Source organism: Haemaphysalis longicornis, unplaced genomic scaffold (genome assembly GCF_048455015.1).
Source record: "Haemaphysalis longicornis isolate Haplotype H1 unplaced genomic scaffold, Haemaphysalis longicornis Haplotype H1 scaffold_5, whole genome shotgun sequence".
NCBI lineage: Eukaryota > Metazoa > Arthropoda > Arachnida > Ixodida > Ixodidae > Haemaphysalis > Haemaphysalis longicornis.
This window is the reverse complement of record NW_027526385.1, coordinates 4,424,016-4,438,477: the sequence shown is the minus strand read 5'-3', so window position 1 is coordinate 4,438,477 and position 14,462 is coordinate 4,424,016. Positions and strand designations below refer to the sequence as shown.

The window sequence follows — 14,462 nt, the reverse complement described above, 5'->3', positions numbered from 1 at the left end:
TTCCCGGCCGCGGCGGCTGTTTTTCAGATGGAGGTGAAAAGCGAAAACGCCCGCGTGCACGTAAAAGATCCCCAGGTGTTCAAAACCATCCTGTAGCCCCCCCACTGCTGCGCGCCTCGTCGCCTGTGTAGCGTTGGGGCGTTAAAGGGACACTGAAGTGATTCGTAAACAATGCGGGATTACGGGCGCAAATTGTAGTCCGGAGTTCCTAGGCCCTGTTTCCACCACTCTGAGCGCGTTTACGCAAATTTATTTAGTACAAAAATCAATTCGAAAATGCTGTCCTCCTCTCTGCACTCTCGCCCATTTTCTTTGGCGTTTTCGTGTGACGTCAGCAGGAGAGGAGCTGGCAATTGGCTGCGCTACTGCACGGCTCGCCGACCTTCCGCGACCGAGTCAGTCGGCCCAACGTATAGTCCGCCGGCCGCCGACGGGTCATGGCAATTCGCTCGATCAGTTGAAACTAAGCCACAACACGTTTGTGAATGAAAGAATGTGCCTTTTTTTACTTCGTTAATTTGTACTCTGTATCTAGCTCCAAGTCAAGGTCGCTTCACACAAGCGCTGCACAAGCGCACATGCGACGCTTCGCTGACTGGTACGCCAGTAGGAAAATATAAGGCCTCTTGAAGGGGTAGACGAGTCAGCGAAGTCAATATAGGTACTAAGGAAATAAAATCAACTGATATTTTTACCGTACAGCGTAAACTAGGGTGCGGGAAGCACTTTTTCGCGCTGGGCGAACAAGCACAGCGGTCAGCACCATGACTACGCATCTGCGAAAGCTTTTCCGTCTAAGAAATGCAATTGCTAGACGTGAGCTATTGTGAAAACTCGGGGGACGCTTAGTGCACGAGCACAATAGAACAAATAGTCACTTAAGCTGCTTGAAATACTAAAACTAAATAAAAGTGTAAACTGGTTATACATTATATACCTTATATTTCCATCATTGGCAGTGCTCTCGTACTATTATGAGCAATATGAAAGGGAACACAGGAACGCCTGGCAAACAGCCTCGAAACAGACTCGGAGCGATAATCGGATGGCGCTGTGAAAAACCAAGGGGGAAAGGAGGGCGCTCTTCCATTAACTGTTGGCACTCCCACCACTCTGGCATTCCTACAAAGAAGCAGTTTACGTCGTTTCGCCGATAATATGGTACCGCCCGACAGCCGATAAGACGCAGAGCGGGAATGGGAACAGTTGTTAGAACAGCGTCCCTCTTTCCACTTTGTTTCCGAAGGCGGCCGCTGCGTTTCACTCATAGCTGGGTCTGAGGGTGTTTTCCACGCGCTCCTGTGTTCCCTTTCATATTGCTCATAATAGTACGTGGCCGTGTGGTCTGGAGCGCTAGCTATAACACCACAACTGTTTTGCCCGTGACAAGTTCGAATCCCCGCGGGTACAAGCTTTTTTTTTTTATAAGGTAACTTTTTCGTTTTTCGCCGATGTTTTCAATACTGGGTTCACCTTTTTTGGGCCGCAACGTTCACTGCTCCACGAACTAGTCCGCAGAACTCGCGCAGCCTGGCACTGGCGCGCTAGCGAGTTCTCGTTGGCGTGCTGTTGCCATAGCACCGACTGCTTGCGGGCAGTGGGCACAGGCCAGAATCAACAGACCCTTGGCCCGGTGCGAACACGCTTTTTACGATACAGGCATGAGTGAGGCAAGCTCCAAATATGGGGGAAAAGCGCATGCATTTGTGCATCTGCGGGGACGCGGAGGGCGTTCATGCACTGCGTAGGCCTCGGCTAGTGAATGCTACGATTCCAAGCCGTCCTGGGAGGCTTATCGTATGCATTTTACAGCCTAAAACATGGCAGAAGCGCGGTACTACGATTACTGGGATATTGAGAATGCCCATCCAACGACGCCATCGGATGTCAAACATGTTGTTTTACAGAACCGAAACCGAAACCGAAACTTGTTTGATTGCTAACCTTGGGTATCGTCCAATCACGGTGCCCCCTCCTCGCAACGTCACAGCTTAGTTGGTGCGGCCGCCGCAAACCGCGCATGGTAGTTTTTCTTTCGCGCTTTGTAAAATAATTACCAATTTGTCAACCGAATAAACGATGAAAAGTGTGCTAATTTGAGCCAGTCTACACAGTGCAAGCAAAAACGGGAGCTTGACAAATTCACTTCAGTGTCCCTTGAAACCTCATAATCAATAAATAAATCAATCCATTTTATCTGTTACAGGTGGTAACTGCCCTAGACAATGTTGCCCTCTCTGCTCTTCTTCCACCAGCATTCTAATCTTCTTTTAGTCATCTCGACAGCCTTGAAGTTAACGTCCTCCGTATTACCCTTAAATCCGAAGGCTTGGGGAAGCCGAATATTTCCCTCGTATAGCTTTGGATGGGTACACTAACATTTCAACCCTATTTTACGCATAGTTTCTTTTTGTTTTCAGCAGCCCCCTTAATTCTAGCTTCCCTCTCGACGATAAAAATGTAAAGGAGCCATGAAACAGAGGAACACTTTGTTAAATTGGAAAAGAAGTAGCCTTTGGTAACTCACTCATCTTTATTCCAGGCATTCGTTTCTTTCGTTCTCTTTAGCCTAAGCAAATGCAGAAAAATAAACACGTTTAAATTTTCGCGCTGCAGTGACGTGATACGAACAGTAGTGACGTATAATGGGGCAGCTCTAAAGCATATTTATCATTCTGTTAACTGGACGTTAGTATTCAAGTAATACCATCAAGCGGAACAAGAGGCCCCACTACGATCGCCTTGGCGGTGACCTGGGGCCTCCTCGATTATCAGTCCCGGATTGTCTGCGGACTGCCCGGGACGCAATCCAGCGCTCGGTTTTCCCATTTATTCCTAATAGACATTCGGCCCTAACCCTCGGACTGCCCTCAGTCCGTCCATGACTGGTAAGTCAAGGATGCCCTTAGTTCGGCGGCCGGCATACGCAGAAACAAGTTTCTGTGACATCCTAGAGAAGTCGCCGGAAACGGGTTGCGTAGTCGCCACCGGGTCATATGTTTTCCTGCATATCTCCATTATTTGTTCGATAATTGCGATAAAACTGGTATCTTTATTACGCGGATGAAGCAGTCTTTTTAACAACAAAACTTTTATTTCGTCTTAATGGCCGCTTTAATGGGCTAAGTATCCATTGCAGCCCTTGATGAAAATGAAAGATTACAATTTAAATTTATTCTTACGGTTTTTTTTCTATAACTCACTTTGTACTTCCAGTTTTATTTAAATAATGGGTGCTACCTGCTTCCACGAATACAATGCAAACGCCCCATATCTACGCAGCACACACTTGTATATGAAATGAAAACAGTGCTTGTAGTGTGTCAGCAGCTTTTGTAGCAATATTACATATAAGTTAAAAAAATCTTAACAGCCAAATATGGTTCTTATGTATCAGATGATGATAAATATTAAAACACGACACTTTTATTACGATAAAAACAGGGAAAGAAAAGGTATTTAAAAAAACTTTGAAAATCACGCTTTCTACGTTTTGTTGGGAAAATATGTTTTAAAATTATTTTGGCTTTTCTCACATAAAAAATTAATAATTTCTATTTTCAGATAAACTTCACAGGCCATAACTTGTGGCGGCGGATGTAAACTTCATTGATACAGCGACCCCGTCGCCGATCATGTAAATAAAGGTTTCATCGCTCGTTTTCTCTCTTCTCTTTCTCATTTACACACCCGCACGTACACAAACCTGGGGCGTTATTCTCGTGTTTTTTCCATTTTGTGTCCGTTTCAAAAGTGTCCGTTTTGAGCAATCTCTGATTGGCTGAAAGCGAACACCCGGATGTGACGCCTTGCAAGCACGGCAGAGGTATAAGCCGCGGCTTCAAGGTGCAGGCGATTTTTCTTCGCCTTGTTGTTGATTCACTGGCGAAACAATAAGCATATAAACTATATCTTAAAATAGATTTAGTCGTTTAAAATGTGTTTACAAAAACAGTTGCGCAAAAGTCCACCCAAAGCCCACCTACAACAGCGGGTACGTCACAATAAAACGGACGCGAAATGGACGTTTTCAAAACGTACAAACTCGAGAAAACCGCCCCTGCACACAGACTTTACTTCAGTCTGTCTCCCCACTATTATGTCTCTATTGAAGAGATGAACCCTGAACGGCTTTCAATTCCGCTTCATGGCCTCCCCTGTCCATGCAGCGCGGTCGCCCTCGTTGTACTTGTTCTGGTCGGTGTAGTTAAGATTAGCAGTTTCCACTATTTTGACGTCGCTACAACCCAACCCGCATGCCGAATAATTCGTGTAGGCACGACTTACCACTCATGTTTTCATGGTCCCTTCTGTATGAACATATTTATTCACGGAAATGAGTACGGAATTCATGGTGATGATGGCATGAATGATGAGTAACTGCGTCCGAGGGAATTTTTTTATGGCCAGATGAAGATTCTGTTCTGCGACAAAGACGGCCGCTTGATACAGCAGCCTAGAATATCGTCTTTAAAAGAGCGTACCTTTAGGTGACTCAGCCAGCCGGATGGCGCAGCAGAATTCTTGTGAACTTTTATTGTTCCATCATGTTGGGCTTTCGAGCTGCAATACGTGCATGTATTGGCAATAAAATTACAAATAAAAGACACCAACACTGCATTGTTTGTATAAAATAGCCGGCACTTTTCGACTGACAGAAACAGTATGCTCTCATCCGCTTATTGTGTTTGGTCTATTTTAAGTACTTTTTTTTGTTACCCAAAATGCGCAAAAAAGTAGAGCCTTCCTATATTATCAACTTCGCTCAGTATCCTTCATACCAGCTAATAAAAGGAAAGCGACAAACCTCGCGGCGCATAAAACAGGTTAAATAGCAAATAGGGGGTTCAACTGAGCATGAGTCCCATGGATATTTTCCAGAATAAATCCGAGGCTCTGAAAGTAATGACACCTTTCACGATACTCAAAAATCCCTGCGATTTTGTATAGACAGAATTTTCCCCGAATGGCTGCTATATAATACCAAGCAGCGCGGGTTTGCTCGCGACGTAAATTAAAGACCTTGAGCGCAGTATTGGTCACTAGGAGGGTTCGACAGTATCACAAAATGGCAAAATTATTGCTCTATGTTCGTAATTTTGAAATAAGCAGAGTTGTGAGAAGGTATTTAAAAACACCGTTTTTTATTCGGAAGCTAGAGATCCCAAATACACATCTTTATCGCATCCAATGAGTCCCTTTTTTGGTGAAACAGATGTCGAGGTAGGCAATAGTGCTTTCTAGTAACGTAATGTTATTGTTTACCTCATTCATATTTGGTCCTCGCCAGACGGGGACCAGTATTTCGCTGTATACCAGTAGAAAAAAAACGCTGGTTCATTATCACTTTTTCAGTTGATATGATTGTCCACGTGCTTTCTTGAATATCAAGTAACATTTCGCCATAGTTAAGCAACGCACGAACGCGAACTTTCTAGGTAAAAGCTTTTCTAAATACTTTCAGCATGACGTGCAAAACACAATGCTAGGTTTGATGAGAAAAGACGTGTAAATAACGACGAGGCTTTATAAGACATCCTCCTAAAGGTCTTACTTTGTTCAGACGGTAAAGGTACGAACAGAAATGAAGACTCCGTTCGTCGCCCTGGTTGTCCTTGTGCTGTTGGAGGCGGTTTCACAGTCGCTGCCAGAAGCACGTCCGGAAAATTCAGAAGGGCATTTAGCGAGCGCAGACTTCATACTTAATGCTCTGGAGAATGCCGGTAAGTTTCCCAGCAAGCAATTTTGGGCGCCATAGTTCTATATCTTTCAAGAAAAATGCGTGTACATAAAGGCCGATTGCCTTAGTTCTCATACAATTTTCCATAAAGTATTTGAGACTCTACAAAAGTTTCCAAAATAACAAGAAATTGCATTATGATTATTCAAAAAACCCTAGGTGTTAGGGCTTTGATGGTGTGGGATAATGCGGCTTAACCTGGCACCGCACTCCACCTTCTCGTCTTGGTTTTCTGCAGTAAAACCATGACAGCGCCGAAATAGTCGGAGTTTAGCTGCCAGAGCCACCCCGTTAAATTTATGGTCTCTCAGTGTCCCCAAATGGACGGCGCAAATTTTTGCCGTCTTCCCGCTTCTATTGCTGCAGCAATTATTGCAAGATATCGGCAGTGGGTGCATAACTTTCCGATTTGGCGGGTCAATACGTCACGGCTGGTTCGGAGTTGAGGGCAGTTCCGTTTCCCTATTTCTCGTGAAGGAGCGACTTTGTCACTTTTTTCATTCCTGCGTAGGATCCTATAGCAAGTTTGGTTCGAGCAACTCCTCGTTGCTGCATGAAAATGCAGAAATGCGACCGAGTTACCTTGTCATGTAGTTGTCACGGTGTATTTAGAGGGTCGGTGATATTCTGCGATGAGAAACATTTTCTTTCGAATGTGCTTCTTTTCGTTTCATCTTCGTGGTTTTGGAGGTCTTCGCACGGCAAAATGGCGCCACGCTTGCGCCCGGCTCTTGATCTGTGGAAGGACTCCGGAGTTCGCGTGAAGTTAGCTAACCTTTGGCTGGTCCAAGACATATTCCTGTATGTCCCGTAACAGCTGGGCAGACAGGGGCGTGATGCGCTTATGTGAAAACCTTGAAGGCGAAGTTCTAAAAACCGCCTCGAGGAGGAAATATTCACACTCGTGCTCGTTGGTAAATGGCGGTAGAAAGAGTTTGCCCGATGGTGCTCGTTCTTTGTCTGGTTCGTATGTTGGTGATATGGTGTGCCACAAATCATCTCAAGCCCAACGGCAACGAAAAAAACCAATTATAAAAAGCCATGCTTTCCGAGAAAGCCGAAATCCCAGACACACCGTGAAGCACATACGGGGGTCTTATCAAGGCAGAGAGCGAGTTTCGCCCTCATCTCTGAATTGAAGGTTTAGGTAGGGTCACTCTGCATTGTCACTTCGACCAAATAAGACGTGTTGTGTCTGTGTTTGTGAAAGTAGCATGGTTTTTTAACATTATGGTTAACCCCTACTCTCGTGTCGACCTCCTTGTTTTTATGAATGAATAAAGAGATAACATAAAGGGGCCGAAACTCGGGAGTAAGGACTAAAGTTGAGGTGAACAAACATGTAGAGTAGTTATAAGAGTAAAGTGATGGAGAACGTCAAAGCAAAGCGACGCACCCGGCTGCAACAGAACACTGTCATCATCAACGAGGTGACAACAGCGCTGCAAGTTGCTGGCGTGGAACAATTAAGTGCTCTTTCGCAGCAATTGGAAGTCAACAACAGAAAACTTCGGAAAATCAACGAATATATCAATGATAACCTGCCAGAGGATGCCTTCGAGGACGACTACAAGGAGACCATTCGGTACGACGATGGGGCCAGCCAAGCCATCGGCCTCCTTAAGGCAAAGATTGCGACAACTCAGGTGAGTACCACACCGCAAGCAAAGTCACAACGTCACACCCTCAGCCAGCCGGATAGCATCGATATCACGGAGTAAATCGACCGAAGCTGCCTCTGGAACCTTTCAATGGTGAGCTATCAGCATGGCAAACTTTTTAGGAAGGCTACCGAAAGGAAGTGCACGACAACGAAGAGCTATTAGAAGGCGGAAAAGTTCCATTTTTTTAAGATCGCTGCTTACAGGACCAGCTATGGCAGTAATAAGAGTGATTGAGGCGACATATGCATGCTACGAAGATGCTGTAGAGATACTGCTGAGAAAATTTTGCAATAAAAAAGTAATCCCACGATAAATGAGCCGTCTGCATTCCAATCTGCCCTGCGCACATTTCTGAATGTGTAAAATTCCAACTGATACTTCTTGTGAGCCCTGTTATTATATCTTGTCTACCAGTGCAACGTTGATGATCAACTGTCATGTGTGCTTCTTGAAATTGAAATGTACTGCAAATGTGAAATGCGCTGTGTGTTACCTCCCTGTCGTTTATTCTTTTTTTTTTCAAATGTATCTTTCACCCAGTTGTGTCTGATCGCTGTGTGCGGTCGTTTTAACACGTATTGACATATACCTTCTATAAACAGTATCCCCCCCCCTATGTAACGCCTCTCGGGGCCTTTAGGGTACTCGAATAAATAAATAAATAAAAATAAATATATATGGCCAAGTTGAAAGCTCTTCCCAGCGTATCTTCGTCCCAAGACGTACGTAGGCAATGCCGCTAGTATGATCCCACGCAATCCCATATTGCTGGACTTACAGGACTCGGAATCAACACGTATTCCTACACGGCAATGCTTAGCGGCGTAATAATTTCGCAGCTGCCAAGAGAAATGGCCGCAGGATTCCCCAAAGAACTGATCCCAGCCACCAGAGCTGAAGCTCTTACGAATCAGTCGCCCCATTGGGAAGCCGGGCGTCGGGCGTACACCACAGGCTTCCCGACATTTCAGAATTTTTCCTTGTCAAGACAGAAAGAAGGGCGAGATGCACCGTAGAAGCCCGTGTCATGAAAAAGAAAAAAGCCCCGCAGAGCGCCGCAAAAAAGTAAACAGCCAGGCACGCCGAGTGCTGGGGTACTTAACACGTAGCCCGAACAGGGGAGAAGTGTTGCTTCTGCGGCTCAACGAAACACGAGATGCAAGGCACTGCTTTCGCTGTCCGTCTTGGAGGCACCAGTCGAAAAGATGCAAAAGTTAATAACGTGAACTGCATTCACTGCAGCAGGCGCCATGCCTCTTCCGTGTGCAACCCCGACTGGGGGAAAGCAGGGAATGATCTTCAGATATAAACTTCTGTGGAAGACGTCGCCGCCACTAACGTGCATGCAGCCATTAAAAGAGAACTGAACAACGAAGTGTCTCTGCGAGCTTATCGCACTTGAAACGTCGGAGAAAACAAATGCGGATACAATCGTGGTGTACTACACGGCGGAAGTCAAAAGACCTTCATTCGTAAGGATGTGTACAAAATTCTTAACCTGCTGGTTTTGGGAGGAAAAGACTTCCGCCCCAATACATGCAGGATGAGAGCTGCAACGACGGAAAGCTTCTCAATTGTTTAACTATGCTTAAAGAGCCAGTACAGCGACACTGAAACGATCGTATATAGAGGGCGTGGAGGTACCATAAATTTGTAAAGATGTTATACCGGTTCTTGTTGACGATGAATTCTTTTTAAAAATTGAGGTTAATGGAGGACTTATCGCCGACGAATTCACTTACCCAAGAATGCCAGCTGAACACGGAATCGCGCTTCTGATTGGAGCCGACCATCTTTAAAATTTTCGTTCGGGTCAAGCCCAGCGCTACTGAGAGGACAACTGCTTGGCAGCTAGAAAACCAAAGTTTTGTTGGGCATTCCGGGTTCAGTTCATCATTAACAGCTGTATGACCGTGGCCACAAACGCCTGCATGTTAAAGGTTGGTCTGAAAAGCGACATCAAAGAACCTGGTCTTCATTAAAATTTCTGTCTCTCTCTCTCTCTTTCTACACTATAGTGGAAACGTTTTGGGAGCTGGACGCCATCCGAGTCACCAATGAAGATAGTATGAAGCAACAAGACAGCTGACTTGCTGCTGCAAGCTTCGGAAGAAAAGGTGACGGCAATTAAGTGTCACTGTCTTAGGAAGAAAAGGTGACGGCAATTAAGTGTCACTGTCTTAGAAAGAATCGTCTGTCGAACTGGCAGACAACAAAGAAATTGCCAGGAAACGGCTATAGTCTCACAACAATTCCCGGGCCATCTCCACTAACCTGAAACCTGAGGAGGAGCGAAGCATGGAGGGTGTGAATATTGAGGGGCAATGCCCGACGGTTAACGGACGACGTTTATTATGTGCGCGGTACCCTCGCCAGAACAGAGCAAATAACGATGATGATGATGGCGCGTAAGGAAAGCTGAGGAAGAGTGTGATGATGATGATGACTGCGAAACATGGAGGGGATGTTGACCACTCACAATGCTAAAAGTCTGCATTTTCAGGAGGCACGTAAGATTTTGTGCTCACACTATTATCCCCCCGAGGCCGAAGCGGCCATCTTGGCCGCCACTGTCAGATGGAGGAATCTCGGCGAAGGAAATGCTTGATTCGCGACACATGCACAACCTCAGATCCGCGGCATTGACGGTCAGCGACACCGGAGGTAGGTGTTACACGGTAATTGACGGGTGAAGTCTGCTCGAGGATCGTGTAGGGGGTGATGAAGCAAGGAAGGAATTTCCCGCATAATCAAGGAGCACGGAGAGGAGTGGACAGTAGTACTTCTTCGCCAGGTTGGAAGGAGACAAAGCGATGTGTCTTATCGTGGCGGGACTTGCAGCTTTCCTGGCTGGCTGCCGTGTTCGTACGGGCAAGATTGCGGCAGTGAGTGAGTGGAGAAACGAACTGGTCAGGAAGCGTTGCCGTGCAACATATTGTTGCGGAAAGAAAAGACGCGTCAAGTAAAGAAGAAGCGGAACGGCCCTAGGCGAGGAAAAATGGAGAGAAACCTGTGGTTTGTTGAACAGCGGTATTGTAAGCGTAGGTGACGAACAGGATAATGGTATCCCAGTTGGTGTGGTCCGGGCGAACGTAAAAGGAAAGCATGTCGGAAAGGGTACAATGGAAGCGTTCGGTGAGGCCGTTTGTCTGGGGATGGTAGCTGGACGTAGTCTTGTGAACGGTTGCAGCTGCACGAAGCACTTCGGAAAGGAGAGTAGAAAGGAATGTTCTTTCGCAGTCACTAAGGAGAATGCGTGGAGGACCATGACGTAAGAATATGGTTTGCAAAAAGAAATCAGCTACGTCTGAGGCGTAGCTCTTGCGAATAGAAGCGGTTTCAGCATACCGGGTCAAGTGATCCACTGCTGCGACCACCCACGTATTACCGGCTGGCCTGGTTGTGAGGCATCCGTGCAAATCGACGCCGACGACTCCAAATGGGGTGGAAGGACATGGCAGAGGTTGTAGTAGCCCCACGGCAGTTGAACTTGGTCATTTACGGCGTTGAGAGGACTCACAGGATGCAACAAATTTAGACGCGCTTGATGAGACCGGGCCAAAGGAAGCGGCCTTTTATGCCATCATACGTCTTGAGGAAGGCGAGATAACCAGCAGTAGCGTCGTCGTGAAAAGTTCGCAAAATGTCATAACTAAGAGAACGGGGAACGACGGGAACGCATTGCTTGCCCGTGGCTTGATTATTGTATCGGTAAAGACCGCCGCCATTCATCAGTGTAGAATTGTTGAGTTGACGACGTGAGTGCTTGTTGGGTGGCTGGGCTGAACCATCTAGGAGGTCGATCAGGTCTCGGAAATAAGCGTCAGATCGCTGGAGAGAAACGAGATCCGGGACTGGTTCTGGACTAAGAGGATCCGCGACGGCCATTGTTAGAGTGGCCATAGACTTAGAGGACGCTTGACAATTGTCGTCTGTTGACGACAGCGGGCATTGTGAAAGAGCGTCGGCATTCATGTGCTTTTTGCCGGACTTGTACGTCACAGTGAAGTTGTATTCCTGCAACCGAAGTATCAGTGGCCAAGGCGTCCGGCAGGTTCGTGATGGAAGACAGCCAGCAGAGGGCGTGATGTCACTTAAAACAGTAAAATGACGAACCCACAGGTGTGGCCGGAACTTTTGAACGGGCCAAACAGCGAGGCACTCTTGCTTTGTTATAGTGTAGTTTTTTTTCGGCTGGTGTCAACGTCCGTCTGGCGTATGCAACCACTTGCTCCAAAGAGCATGTGTTGCGTTTCAGGAGCACAGCACCAATACCATGTCCACTGGCGTCGGTAGGGAGTATTGTAGGAGCGCTGTCGTCAGAGTGGCTGAGTACGGGGGCAGAAGTTAGGGCCTGTTTGAGGTTCAAAAACGCAGTTTCGCAATCTTCGGACCAAACTAATGGTGTATCTGAGGTTATGAGCTTGTAAGGGGGAAGGAATAGTAGAAAAGTTCCGAATGAAACGCCGAAAGTGTGAAACCTATCTGAGGAAGCTGTGAAATTTTTTCCGCAGACAGGTAGAGAGAAGTTTAAAACAGGCCTTGTTTTGTCGGGGTTCGGGCGAATGCCCTCTTTGCTAACCACGTCAAGCAAGACCTTCATGGACTTGCTTGCAAAGTGGCATTTTTTTTTGTTGAGTAGCAGACCCTCATTGCTTAGAGAGGTTAAAACTTGATCGTGGCGTTGGACATACGCATGGAATGGGGAAGAGAAGATGAAAATGTCGTCGAGGTAGCAAACACATGTCTTCCACTTCAAACCCCGAAGAACATTATCTATCATTCGCTTGAAGGTGGCGGGAGCGTTGCAAAGTCCGAATGGCATTACACTGAATTCGTAGAATCCATCAGGTGTTCCGAAGAAGAAGATGCGCGCGAGTGGTTTACGCAATGAGTTCTGTCACTAGGTGCTTCCGCCCTAGGAGTCTGCCACAGGGATGTTGTGTCCACCCTTCACCATAGGCTCCTATATGACGCCTTGTGCCTGCTGAGTGCCAGAAATTCCGCCGTTCTTTCTGGTGGCGCCCTAATCCCAGGTTATCCTGTGTTGGCGAGGGGATGGTCAACATTTGTATTCACACCTGGCAACAATGGGTAGTTTAAAAAAAGTTGTCAAGGCCCTTTGCAAACGAAAAATGCGTGTTGTATAAGGGAGGTTCTGGCTCTAGCACTGACAGGCAACTCTTGTTTGCACAAAAAAGGTATAAAACTTCACGAGGCCAGAAATAAAACCATCTAGTAAGTGGCTGGGGTGACGCTAGAACCTGACAGCGGTAATTACAAAAGAGATGGCCTTTCTCGGCCTACCTTGTTCATTAAATAATTTAACGCAAAAGCTTTTTTTCTTCGCTTCACTCGATTCAGCCAGACATGTTAGGGGTGAGTTCACTAGTGGGTGTGTGACCAACTGAGAATTGATCGGTTTCTTGGTATGTGATTGGTGATGGAAGAATGAATGTAGCGGGGAGAAGTAGAGAAAGAAACGAGCTTAGTGCATGCTGAATGTTTATCCTAAGCTTATATATTGGCCCTCAAATACTGAGTATTGCCTTAAGCTAAAGCTTGAAGTCGTCATTCTTCGCGCAGCAGCCCGGCATTGCTGATTGCCGCGTTGTCAATATGTCTACTACATGCGGGATGGCACCATTTTGTGGAGGAGCTGCGACGCAGAAATAGGGGCGGGGAGAGGAGGGGTTGAGTGGGCGCGTACCGTATCGGGGACCGTAAAAAATATTAGTGGCAGAACGAGACAGAATGGACTCGTAAGTAAAAAAGGGGAGCTCAACTATTGGACTTCTTTCAACAAAATTTCATTAGTATCACTCAATTATCCCTAAACAACGAATCAAGCATGACTATTTTTTGCTTATCTACTCCCATAGAGCGGGAGTAAAGTTAACTGGCTTTTATTGCAGTGACAGCCGTGAGGACATGTATACATTTTGTTGTGAAACTCGCGTAGTGAACCCAAAAGGGCTAGCGTGCCGGCGGGAACAGTACACTGAACGCCATTTAGTAGTTCTGCGACGCCGCGCATAAAGCTTCAGTTTTAATATTGGCTTATGAAGTCCAATCTCGCCGTTTTGAGGACGTTTTAGCTGGAAGATGCCTTCGCGTAGCAGACGACGCCGAGGTGCGTTTCAGTTGACCTCCGCTTGAAACAGCAGTTAGCATCGGCATGGCCATCAAGAAACCTGGCAACTTTGCGCCACCACAGTGAACACGCTGCTCCAATGGGTTTCGGCGTGACACAGCAGGCACAGTTGGTTATACAGGAGGCTATGCCTTCACTCTTACGTTGCAGCGCAGGCAAGCTTTAGGTCACATCCTGATTAGGTAAAAAGCTTCTTCGCCAATCCCCCGCGTGGGAATGTACCATGGTCTGGGGAAACTAACCAACCAACAAATGAGTGGAATTGGTTTAGGTGGTAGGGAACAAAGGTTATCTTTTATCCTGTCACACCGTTGCCACGCATTTCCGTTTCGCTCCCATTTGTTAACGAAGGCATCTCACTTCTGGCCACTCCCAAAGTACTAGATAAGACTTGTGGCAATGATGAGGGAACAGTGTATACAGACGCAGCAAGCTGCAAACAAAAGAGAGCATTGGTGGTGGTGGTGACGACAAGAGACAAATGCCTCACCAGCGCAACCATTCCCAAAACATCGAGTCAAGAGGCGGAAGAAGTGGCCATAGCGCTGGCTCTTACTCAAACCAAGGCAACTACAATCATCTCCAACTCACAGCAGTCTTGCAGAAGATACATTGTGGGAATGGTGACTCCAACAGCACACCGCCTCCTGAGCGCAAACCCCCCAAACCGGAAAGTCGTGATAGTATGGGCCCCGGCACAGTGCTCTCTCGCGGGGAACGATTTCGCCCACGAGATGGCCTGAGCACTCGCCAACCAGGCCACGGAAGGAGAGCCTGACCGCACCCCCACTGTTTCCTACCGAGACATTACCCAGCACTACACAAGCATATCGGGACAGCAGGCGCGGAACCCTGATTGGTCCGTTAAAATGACGTCACACACACATTAACCGGATGTGAAGTT

The 14,462-nt window shown here is 46.8% G+C and overlaps 1 long non-coding RNA gene across 1 annotated transcript in view; it reads left to right on the top strand.

The window, feature by feature from the left end:
* The first annotated feature begins 5,571 nt into the window (after positions 1 to 5,571).
* The window catches only part of LOC144139022 (uncharacterized), a 37,889-nt gene continuing 28,998 nt past the window's right edge, over positions 5,572 to 14,462 (top strand). The window contains exon 1 of the long non-coding RNA XR_013316016.1: positions 5,572 to 5,723. This is a non-coding gene — a long non-coding RNA (uncharacterized LOC144139022). The remainder of the gene's footprint in view (positions 5,724 to 14,462) is intronic.